Source organism: Cibotium barometz, chromosome 5 (assembly GCF_041138505.1).
Source record: "Cibotium barometz isolate CiBa-2024 chromosome 5, ASM4113850v1, whole genome shotgun sequence".
Lineage (NCBI taxonomy): Eukaryota > Viridiplantae > Streptophyta > Polypodiopsida > Cyatheales > Cibotiaceae > Cibotium > Cibotium barometz.
Window position 1 is genome coordinate 48,048,184 of NC_141050.1, and position 9,068 is coordinate 48,057,251.

The following is a 9,068-nucleotide window of genomic DNA, read 5'->3' on the forward strand; positions in this document are numbered from 1 at the left end:
CCTTGCCCAGAAAACGCCACCTTTTTGAATTTCTTAACGAATTTTCTAACGGGGTCAAGAGACTAAACTAACCTTCATTTGATTAAACCAGATATAGAAGGAAACTATTACAGACTTAACTTGAAGAATCAACGCTTTTTTCCTAATTGAATTAGGCACAACCGTTGATCTATTCATTTGAAAAGTCTTCAGGCTTTTATTTAACTACTCGAGTTCTAAGTGTATTCCTATTAATCAATTCTATTATTAAAACTCTACTAATTCCAGCCTAACTCCATCCAGTATAGCCACCGCCCAACCACTGGAATTGGTAGAAATAGACAAGTACTCACCCACCCATAATTGAATGCCTTTCTTAACTTTTGCTTTAGAATACTAATACGCACACACTTCTCCTTAAACTTTAACTCATAAAACAGTCCAATGACAACAATTATTGGTTACAGATGTCATAACTCAAAATTTCCATCTAATCCTTGTTTCTCAACAAATAAATTATCACTCTAGACTCTCCGTTGAGACCAACTGGTCAGCAACGAGATCCAGTAAAACAGATTATAATAAACATTGGTCCATCATACAATATCTTCCTTAACATACGCATGGGTATCCTCGGCACCGCGAGCCTATGCTGGTCAGAACTCTCAAGGATCCTCCTTAGGTATCCTAGCACTTCACTCAGGGATCGCTTCGTCGGCCCTAGTCCATTGTACCGGAAGCGCACCATTTTAACCGTACCGAGGCTTGCCGTGTGAGCTATCCTTTGAACACTCCTCGCCAACTGTTGCAACCGAACTTCCCTTAGAAAAATACATATACCAAATGCTCCCTCCAGCATTCTGACGTAAGACAGTCCTTTAAGAAAACAGGGTTTCTATGCAAGTTTTTAGTTTTGATTTTCTTTTGAATACAATGAGTATATCTTAAATCCGCGTCTCCAAAACTTCTAGATCGTAGGTATGAATTCCAAAACAGAATTCCTCGAATTCTGTAACCTTGATCCTCAAATCAATTAAAAGGGTCTCAACTTAGTTTCAGATTTGGTGGGAGATTTGAGTGAATTTTCTTGAATTGGTCACATCGTCTTTCCTTGAAATTGACGAAAGAGTTTGGTCTTGGTCATAGTTTGATTTTGGGTTCGAGTCTGGTAAGGTTCCTCTTTAACTATCTTTCTTGAAAGGGGGTGATATTTCAATTACTATTTTACTGAATTTCATCCATTTAATATTCACTTAACTGATTTCTAAACTAATTACAAATTTCAATGAGGAATAAATTAATCATTTATCTGTAGGTTTTTTGAATTTTCTCATTACAATCCGAGTGAATGTGAAATGATAGAAATTTCTCTATCTGAGTATTTATTTATTCATTTATCAATATTCATGGAATTTAAATATGAAATTAAAGAGAACTCTAATTTTGATATAAAAATTCTTTATGCATCTATTTTTGTATAAAATCAATTTAATAGGAATAATACTTTTAAAATAAAAAGAATTTCTGTTATGTATCCTTCCATTCATAAAAAATGAATTCAATGAAAATATCACTTTCATAATAAAAAGATTTCTATTATGCATCTTTTCATGCATAGAAATTAAATTTAATGAAAATAACACTTTTATAATAAAACAATATCCAACATGCATCTTTCTATGCATAGAAATTGAATCTAATGAAAACAACACTTTTATAAATAAAAAAATATCCAATATGCATCTTTCTATACATAGAATTTAAATCTAATGAAAATAACACTTTTATAATAAAAAATATCCAACATGCATCTTTCTATGCATAGAAATTGAATCTAATGAAAACAACACTTTTATAATTAAAAAATATCCAATATGCATCTTTCTATACATAGAATTTAAATCTAATGAAAATAACACATTTATAAAAAAATATCCAATATGCATCTTTCTATGCATAGAAGTTAAATGTAATAAAATTAACACTTTTATAATAAAAAAAATATCCAATATGCATCTTTCTATGCATAGAATTTAAATCTAATGAAAATAACACTTTTATAATAAAAAAATATCCAATATGCATCTTTCTATACATAGAAATTGAATCTAATGAAAATAAAACTTTTATAATAAAAGAAAATCTTTTTATGCATCTATTTATGCATAAAATAGGAATAACACTTTTAAAATAAAAAGAATGGTGGGGATTATTCTTTTTGAAAAACATAAAGATAAAACTCATTTCCACAAAATTTAAGAAAATTTTGCCGAAAATTTTGCCATAACCTCCTTTGTATGGTTGACCATTTCTCAATTTTTACATTCTAAATTTACTATAAAATTTATCCCCAGTTTCGCTTCTTTATGCGATTACAACTGAGGCAGTGATTCTGGAGCCGAGCTGCTCTATGTACATATTGTAACTTTTATATAAATAAAGAAATGTTTTTCGAAGAAAAATTTCCTGTTGTATAAGTGATTATACAACAGGAAGAAAATTTTTTCGAAGAAAAACTTCCTGTTGTATAAGTGATTATTTACGGACGATCTGATAAAGAAAAATCTTTTATCGGACATATGTCATAGATCTCCAATAAGATCATTGTCTTGTTTAAGAAATTGTTTTCCGAACCTCTTAAGTCTTAGGATCTCGTGGATAATATCAAAATAAAAATTTAATAATATATAAATTTTTGGCAGAATCATGAGACGAGGAAACTGTGGCCGTTAGCCAGACCCTGTCTCTGAAGATGACGAGCTTGACCCTGATGTTCGCAAGGCTCTTCATAGGACTCAGCCAGGACCCTTCAAAGGAGAAGGGGAGAACCTGGGCGAGGCTGTGGAGAAATGGGTGGAAGCCATGGAAGAGTATTTTGACGTCACAGGCTACAATGAGCGGAGCAAAATGGCTCTCGCCCGGTTGAAAATAGTGGAAACAGCCAAGGTAGCATGGAGGAACCACTAGGTGCTATGGAATGGGGAGAAGTTGTAGATTCCATGGATAAATTATGAGATATTTTTGGAAAATTAGGGTTAAGTTTCCCAATTTTTAAGAGTCTAGATTATGAGAAAACATCTCAGTTGAATGCCCAAAGGAAAATAAAATGAATTTGTTTATTAAACTGAGGGTAGTTTTAGAAACTTTTTATCTCTTAGAGGTTAAAGAATTTGGAGATGGTTAAAAAAAGATTTATGTTAATTTTTTGATTTCTTTCTTTGAGTGAAAGGAGTCCCTCTCGGGGCCTTGTCCACGGATATCCGGACAAGAGACTAATCCCTCGGTTCTTCCAAAATCGAACCCAAAAAAACCCCCCAAACAACGCTCTCCACTATGATCTTATTTTTACTTAAAGAATAATGAATAATTAATCGACACGCTTAACCTAATACACAATGGAGACACATCTCGGCCTTTCAGTCCGAGTTCGAGTCATAAAAATCACTTGGACGTGGTGTGACATGATCTCAGCTTCCAGCATCTTCACCACTTCATGCATAAATGGCCGATCATCTGACATTGGACTTAAGCACAGAGTTGCAATCTGCAGCAACGTCTCCAAGCTATCCATAAATTTCCCCTCGCACCTAGGGTCAAGAATCTCCTTCAAGTTCTTCTCCTTTTTTGAGTGAGATAGCCCATCCAACAATGTTTAATCCCTTTTCAATAAAGGAAGCATCACTTGGCCGCTTCCCGTTGATAAGTTCAAGCAGAACAATCCCGTAGCTGTAAACATCTGTTTTTTTTCTGTTGCTCTTCCACTTTGAAGATACTCTGGAGCCAAATACCCAAACGTCCCCACAATGATAGAAGACATACCAGGGTATGCACGATTCATTACACAAAGAGGTGCTCTAATTCTATTTCTCGGGATAAAGCGGCTAAGAAGTCTAAAAAATTGGCATGAAGTTCTGAAGTTCCTGGGTGAATGATCACAGAGTAGAACGTGCTGAACAAGCCCTAGTCTTATCAGAATCATGGCCAAGGAAATATTTTGCCTGAGCCTCTAACGTTAACTGGTACTGATGTTAATACACCGTCCTCCACAGAACCACATATACCGACGTCGCTCAAGAGGATCAGGAAAGTAAAGACTCTCAAAAATGGCGAGCGAGTCTCACTCTACTCATTCGAGTCGTCGAGAGTTGAGTGACGAGGTGATCAAATGCAAAAGCTATCATATCCTGACTCTGAGAGAGTCCAGGAATTCCAGATAGGTTCGGGGTGTCCATCTATAAATTTCCAATTCAATTTATAAGTTTTCAATTTTTGAAGTTCATTCACATAGTATTAACAAGTGAAAAACATTTCTTTCCCAGATTTCAAAATTTTTTTTTAGGCAATTTCCGCTCTGATACCAAGTGTGAGATCCCTCAGCCCCCTCTGCACATCAGATTCCCGGTAGTAGCTGGCAGCGGAAGCAGCCCCCTCATGCGCGGGGCAGGGTTTCTCACTCTCGGGGCCTCGCCCTCGAATGTCCGGGTACGAGACTAGGCTGGTGGTCACTCCGAAAACCGAAACTAGGAAAAATTCCATGCCCGGAAAGCGGGGACGATTTCACCTTTTTGAATTTTTCTTAACGAGTTTTCTAACGTGCAAGCTGAGCTACGGGGGTCAATTTTATCACATGATCTACTTCCCGAATTGGCACCTCTGTTAGCTCTGCTGGGAATAAATCATCATACTCACTTAACCATTCTGGTTCTCTAGCCTTTAGCTTTGTGTCTACTGGATTCATTTTGACAACATAAATGAGCTGCTTCTTTCTAAGTCCTTTTAGTAACTTAGAAGCTTTTACTAATTGCAAACCTGGGGATCTTGAAATTTCGGTTTCATGAACTTTGTTTCCGTGAAGGTCATGGAAGGAAATGGTTCCATTATGAGAGTGAATGGAAATTGAATTCAATGAAAATAACACTTTTATAATTAAAAAAATTCTATTATGCATCTTTCCATGCATAGAAATTGAATTCAATGAAAATAACACTTTTATAATTAAAAAAATTCTATTATGCATCTTTTCATGCATAGAAATTGAATTCAATGAAAATATACTTTTATAATAAAAAAATTTATACTATGCATCTTTTCATGCATAGAAATTGAATTCAATGAAAATAACACTTTTATAATAAAAAACTTGTCCCTGAAGCCATTAAACTCAAGGAACAGCTTAGGCAGCTGTTAGAACAAGGGCTTGTAAGGCCCAATGTTTCACCTTGGGGAGCCCTAGTTCTCTTTCAGAAAAAGAAAGATGGAATGCTAAGACTCTGTGTGGATTACAGAAGTATCAATTAGCTGACAGTTAAGAATAAGTATCCTATCCCCAGAATTGATGAGCTTTTAAACAGGATAAGTGGAGCCCAGATCTTCACAAAGATAGATCTCAAATCAGGGTATTACCAAATCAAGATGAGTAAGATATCCCGAAGACAGCCATCAATACTCGATATGGGCACTATGAATTTACAATCATGCCGTTTGGATTGACAAATGCCCCAGTTACAATCGCCTAATGGAGGACATTCTCAAAGAATACTTGGATGATTTTGTTCTTGTTTTCTTTGATGATATTCTGATTTACTCAAAGAATGCAGCTGACCATGAAGCTCACTTCCGAAAAGTTCTTGAGATTCTAAGGAAGCACCAACTCTTTGCAAAAAAGAGCAAATGCACTTTCTCTGCCGACCATGTTGAATACTTGGGCATTCTGGTATCCAAAGATGAAATTTCTCGAGATTTCGTAAAAGTCCAAGCAGTCATAGATTGGCCTGAACCAAAGACAGTGAAAGAAGTCGGAGGATTGTTGGGATTAACTGGTTGGTATAGAATTTCTATACCTAAGTATGCTCTCATAGCTTCCCCCCCTAGACTAATCTTCTCAAGAAGAATATCCCATTTCAATGGTCTGCCAGGTGTCAGAGCGCTTTTGATAAGCTGAAGACTGCCTTGGTAACCAATCCCATTCTAAAGTTGCCAAATTTCTCTCTACCCTTTGAGGTAGTAATTGATGCCATTGGTTTTGCCCTGGGAGGTGCGCTCATGCAGAAAAATCATGCAGTGGCCTATGAATCCCGAAAACTCAGAACGCATGAGAGAAATTATGCTGTCCATGACCTGGAGCTACTTTCAGTAGTCAATGCCCTAAAGTTGTGGAGACATCACCTACTAGGTCAAAGATTCACTTTGATGACAGATCATCAGAGCTTAAAGTGGATCTTCACTCAGAAGGATCTCAACATGCGCCAAAGAAGGTGGATGTAGAACCTGCAAGAATTTGATTTTAAAGTCAAGTACCGCCTAGGCAAAGAAAATGTGGTAGCAGATGCCCTCAGTAGAAAAGCCTCCTTGCTTGCAATCACAGTGGTGTCAAATCCATTGATTAATGAAACTCTAATGAAACAAGAGAGAAGATCATGCATGATAGATTCTTTGGCCCTATTGCTACCCTACTTGTGCAGGAAAGCAAAACTCCTCAGGAGTTGAACTGAGTTCAAGGGTACAACCTGGATGATAGAATTATGTATTATAATGGTAGGATATGCATTCCCAACAATGAAGAGGGAACTAAAGGTTGAATTCTGAATGAAGCCCATGACAACCTTATTGCAGGACATCCAAGTTTCATCAAGACCTACATGTCTGTAAAGAAAAGCTTCTTTTGGCCTGGACTAAAAAAGGATGTACTTAATCATGTACGTCAATGCCTGATTTGTCAGAAAGTCAAAGCAGAGAGAGAGAGTAAAAATGCCTGGGAAGTTACATCCATTAGACATCCCCTTGATGAAGTGGGAATGTATTAGTATGGATTTTATTTCTGGACTACCTTCAGTGCAATCAGGTTACAACTCCATCTTCGTGGTAGTTTATAGACTAACTAAAGTTGCCCATCTGATTCCAGTAAAAGAAACCTACACTACAGTGGATGTGGCCAAAGTGTTCCTCAAGGAAATCTTCAGATTGCATGGCCTACCCACGAGAATAATAAGTGATCAAGATCCCAAGTTCACGTCAAGATTCTCGACTGCATTTTTCGAAGCAATAGGAACTTTCTTGGATCTCAGCACAGCTTACCACCCTGAGACCGATGGTCAAATAGAAAGCGTGAACCAAGTAATCGAAGATATACTTTGGTCATACTGTGGTGGCAGGGAACCGAAGAAGTGGCTAAGCTATCTGCACCTAGTCGAGTTCGCCTACAATGCCTCTTATCACCGAAGCATCGGGATGAGCCCTTTCAAAGCTCTATATGGACAAGACTCTCTAACACCATTAACTTTGTCTGACCCATTGATAAGGCTCGAGATGTCCAGACAGATGCTTGATGACATGGAGCAGTAAATGCAGTCATTCCGCAAAGATTTAAGAGCTGCCCAAGATAGACAGAAGCAGTATGCAGATAAGAAGAGGTCAGAGACAGAAAGTTTGAAGAAGCAAATATGGTCTTCATTCGAGTACGCCCCAAAAGAGGTTCTCTATCTCTTGGGAAGTATAAGAAGTTATCCCCCAGATACTGTGGGCCATATCTGATTACAAAGAAAGTAGGTGACTTAGACTATGAACTTCTTCTACCTCCTCATCTCAAAGTACATAATGTATTTCATGTCAGCCTTCTTAAGAAGTATGTACCGAGCTTGAATCATGTGCTTTATGATGAACTCTTAACTTCTTCAACCCAAGGACTAATGGAACTCCAACCTGAAGAAATTCTTGATATTCAAGAGAAGGTTCTCAAGAATAGAATTATAAGAGAATTATTAGTCAAATGGAAGTTCTATCCTTTTGAAGACGCCACCTGGGGGAGAAAGAAGCCGAACTGTTGCGGGATTACCCCCATATTGCGAGATGAGGACATCTCGCATTTTTCAAGTGGGAGAGAATGTAAGATTCCTCCCCAGCCCCTCAAGATGTCCAAATTCTTCCCCTCTAATCAATCCCCTTTTCAGAATAATCAAAGATCTTGTTTTTACCTGTTTTGGCCTAGAGAGAAAAAATGTTCTAGAGAGAGGTAACTTAGTTTTTAGATATCTTTGGATGGAAAAATATCCTTTCTTATTAAAATAAATTCCCCCGAAATAGAAGTTTAAAAAGAGTTTCCTAAGGTGCATTAGAAATAATTTATAATCTGCTCAAAAGACCTTACCATAAGGTGGGTCCATATTTTTTGAAAATTTTGGATTAAGGTTCTGAAGGACCAATAAGATTTATCCAAATGTAGGGAGGAGATAAATTGAATAAATAAAGAAAAACCCCCCAAAAATGAGTAAATACTCACAAGATGAAGAGTGGACTAAGGACCAAAGAAAATAGTTAAAAAACCGATTTTTGACACCTCAGAGTGGGGATTCCCCCTCATGAAGGAGACGCCTTTTTTCTCATCATCATTACTCCCCATTTTAAATCAATAAAATGAGATATTTCATCTCTCCTTTCTCCTATTTCAAGTCTAGTTCCAAAAAGTAAGCTGAACTGACCCAAAAATGGTCAAAATTGACCAAACTGATCTGGAAAATTCTAGAACCAGTTTGCTTGGTTTGAGGCTCACTTTTTCCTATAAATAGAAGCCTAATAGTGTTTACGCACTGTTACTCTACTCCTACCTAGAGCCAAATACATTGACTTCACTTGATAATTCAATTGTTTTTGACTAAATCCTCTACAAAGAAATTGGTGGCCACTCTTGATCCAAACAAGAGAAGAACCCTCAATCTCTCAAGTCAAAGGAAAGCTCACAAAACTCCATGTAAGCTAAAAATTCTACTTTTTAATTTCTAATCTATGGTTTTCTGATTTCTTTGCTTTTTTAGTGGATTAAAGTGAATCTTGATGAACATTATGCCTTGATGAAAAGTCCACCCCCTCCTCTTCCTTAAGAATTCAGCCTTTCTTTATCCTAAAATGAGTAACAAATAAATTCATTTAAACTTTAATTATTGTTTACTCTTTAGAAAGTGAAAATTGAGTAGATTAGAGTACTTTACTTCAAATTGGGATTAATTTTAAATTGATATTAGAATATAAAAATTGAGAAATCTTTAGCCATACAAAGGAGGTTATGGCAAAATTTTCTTGAATTTTGTGGAAAATAA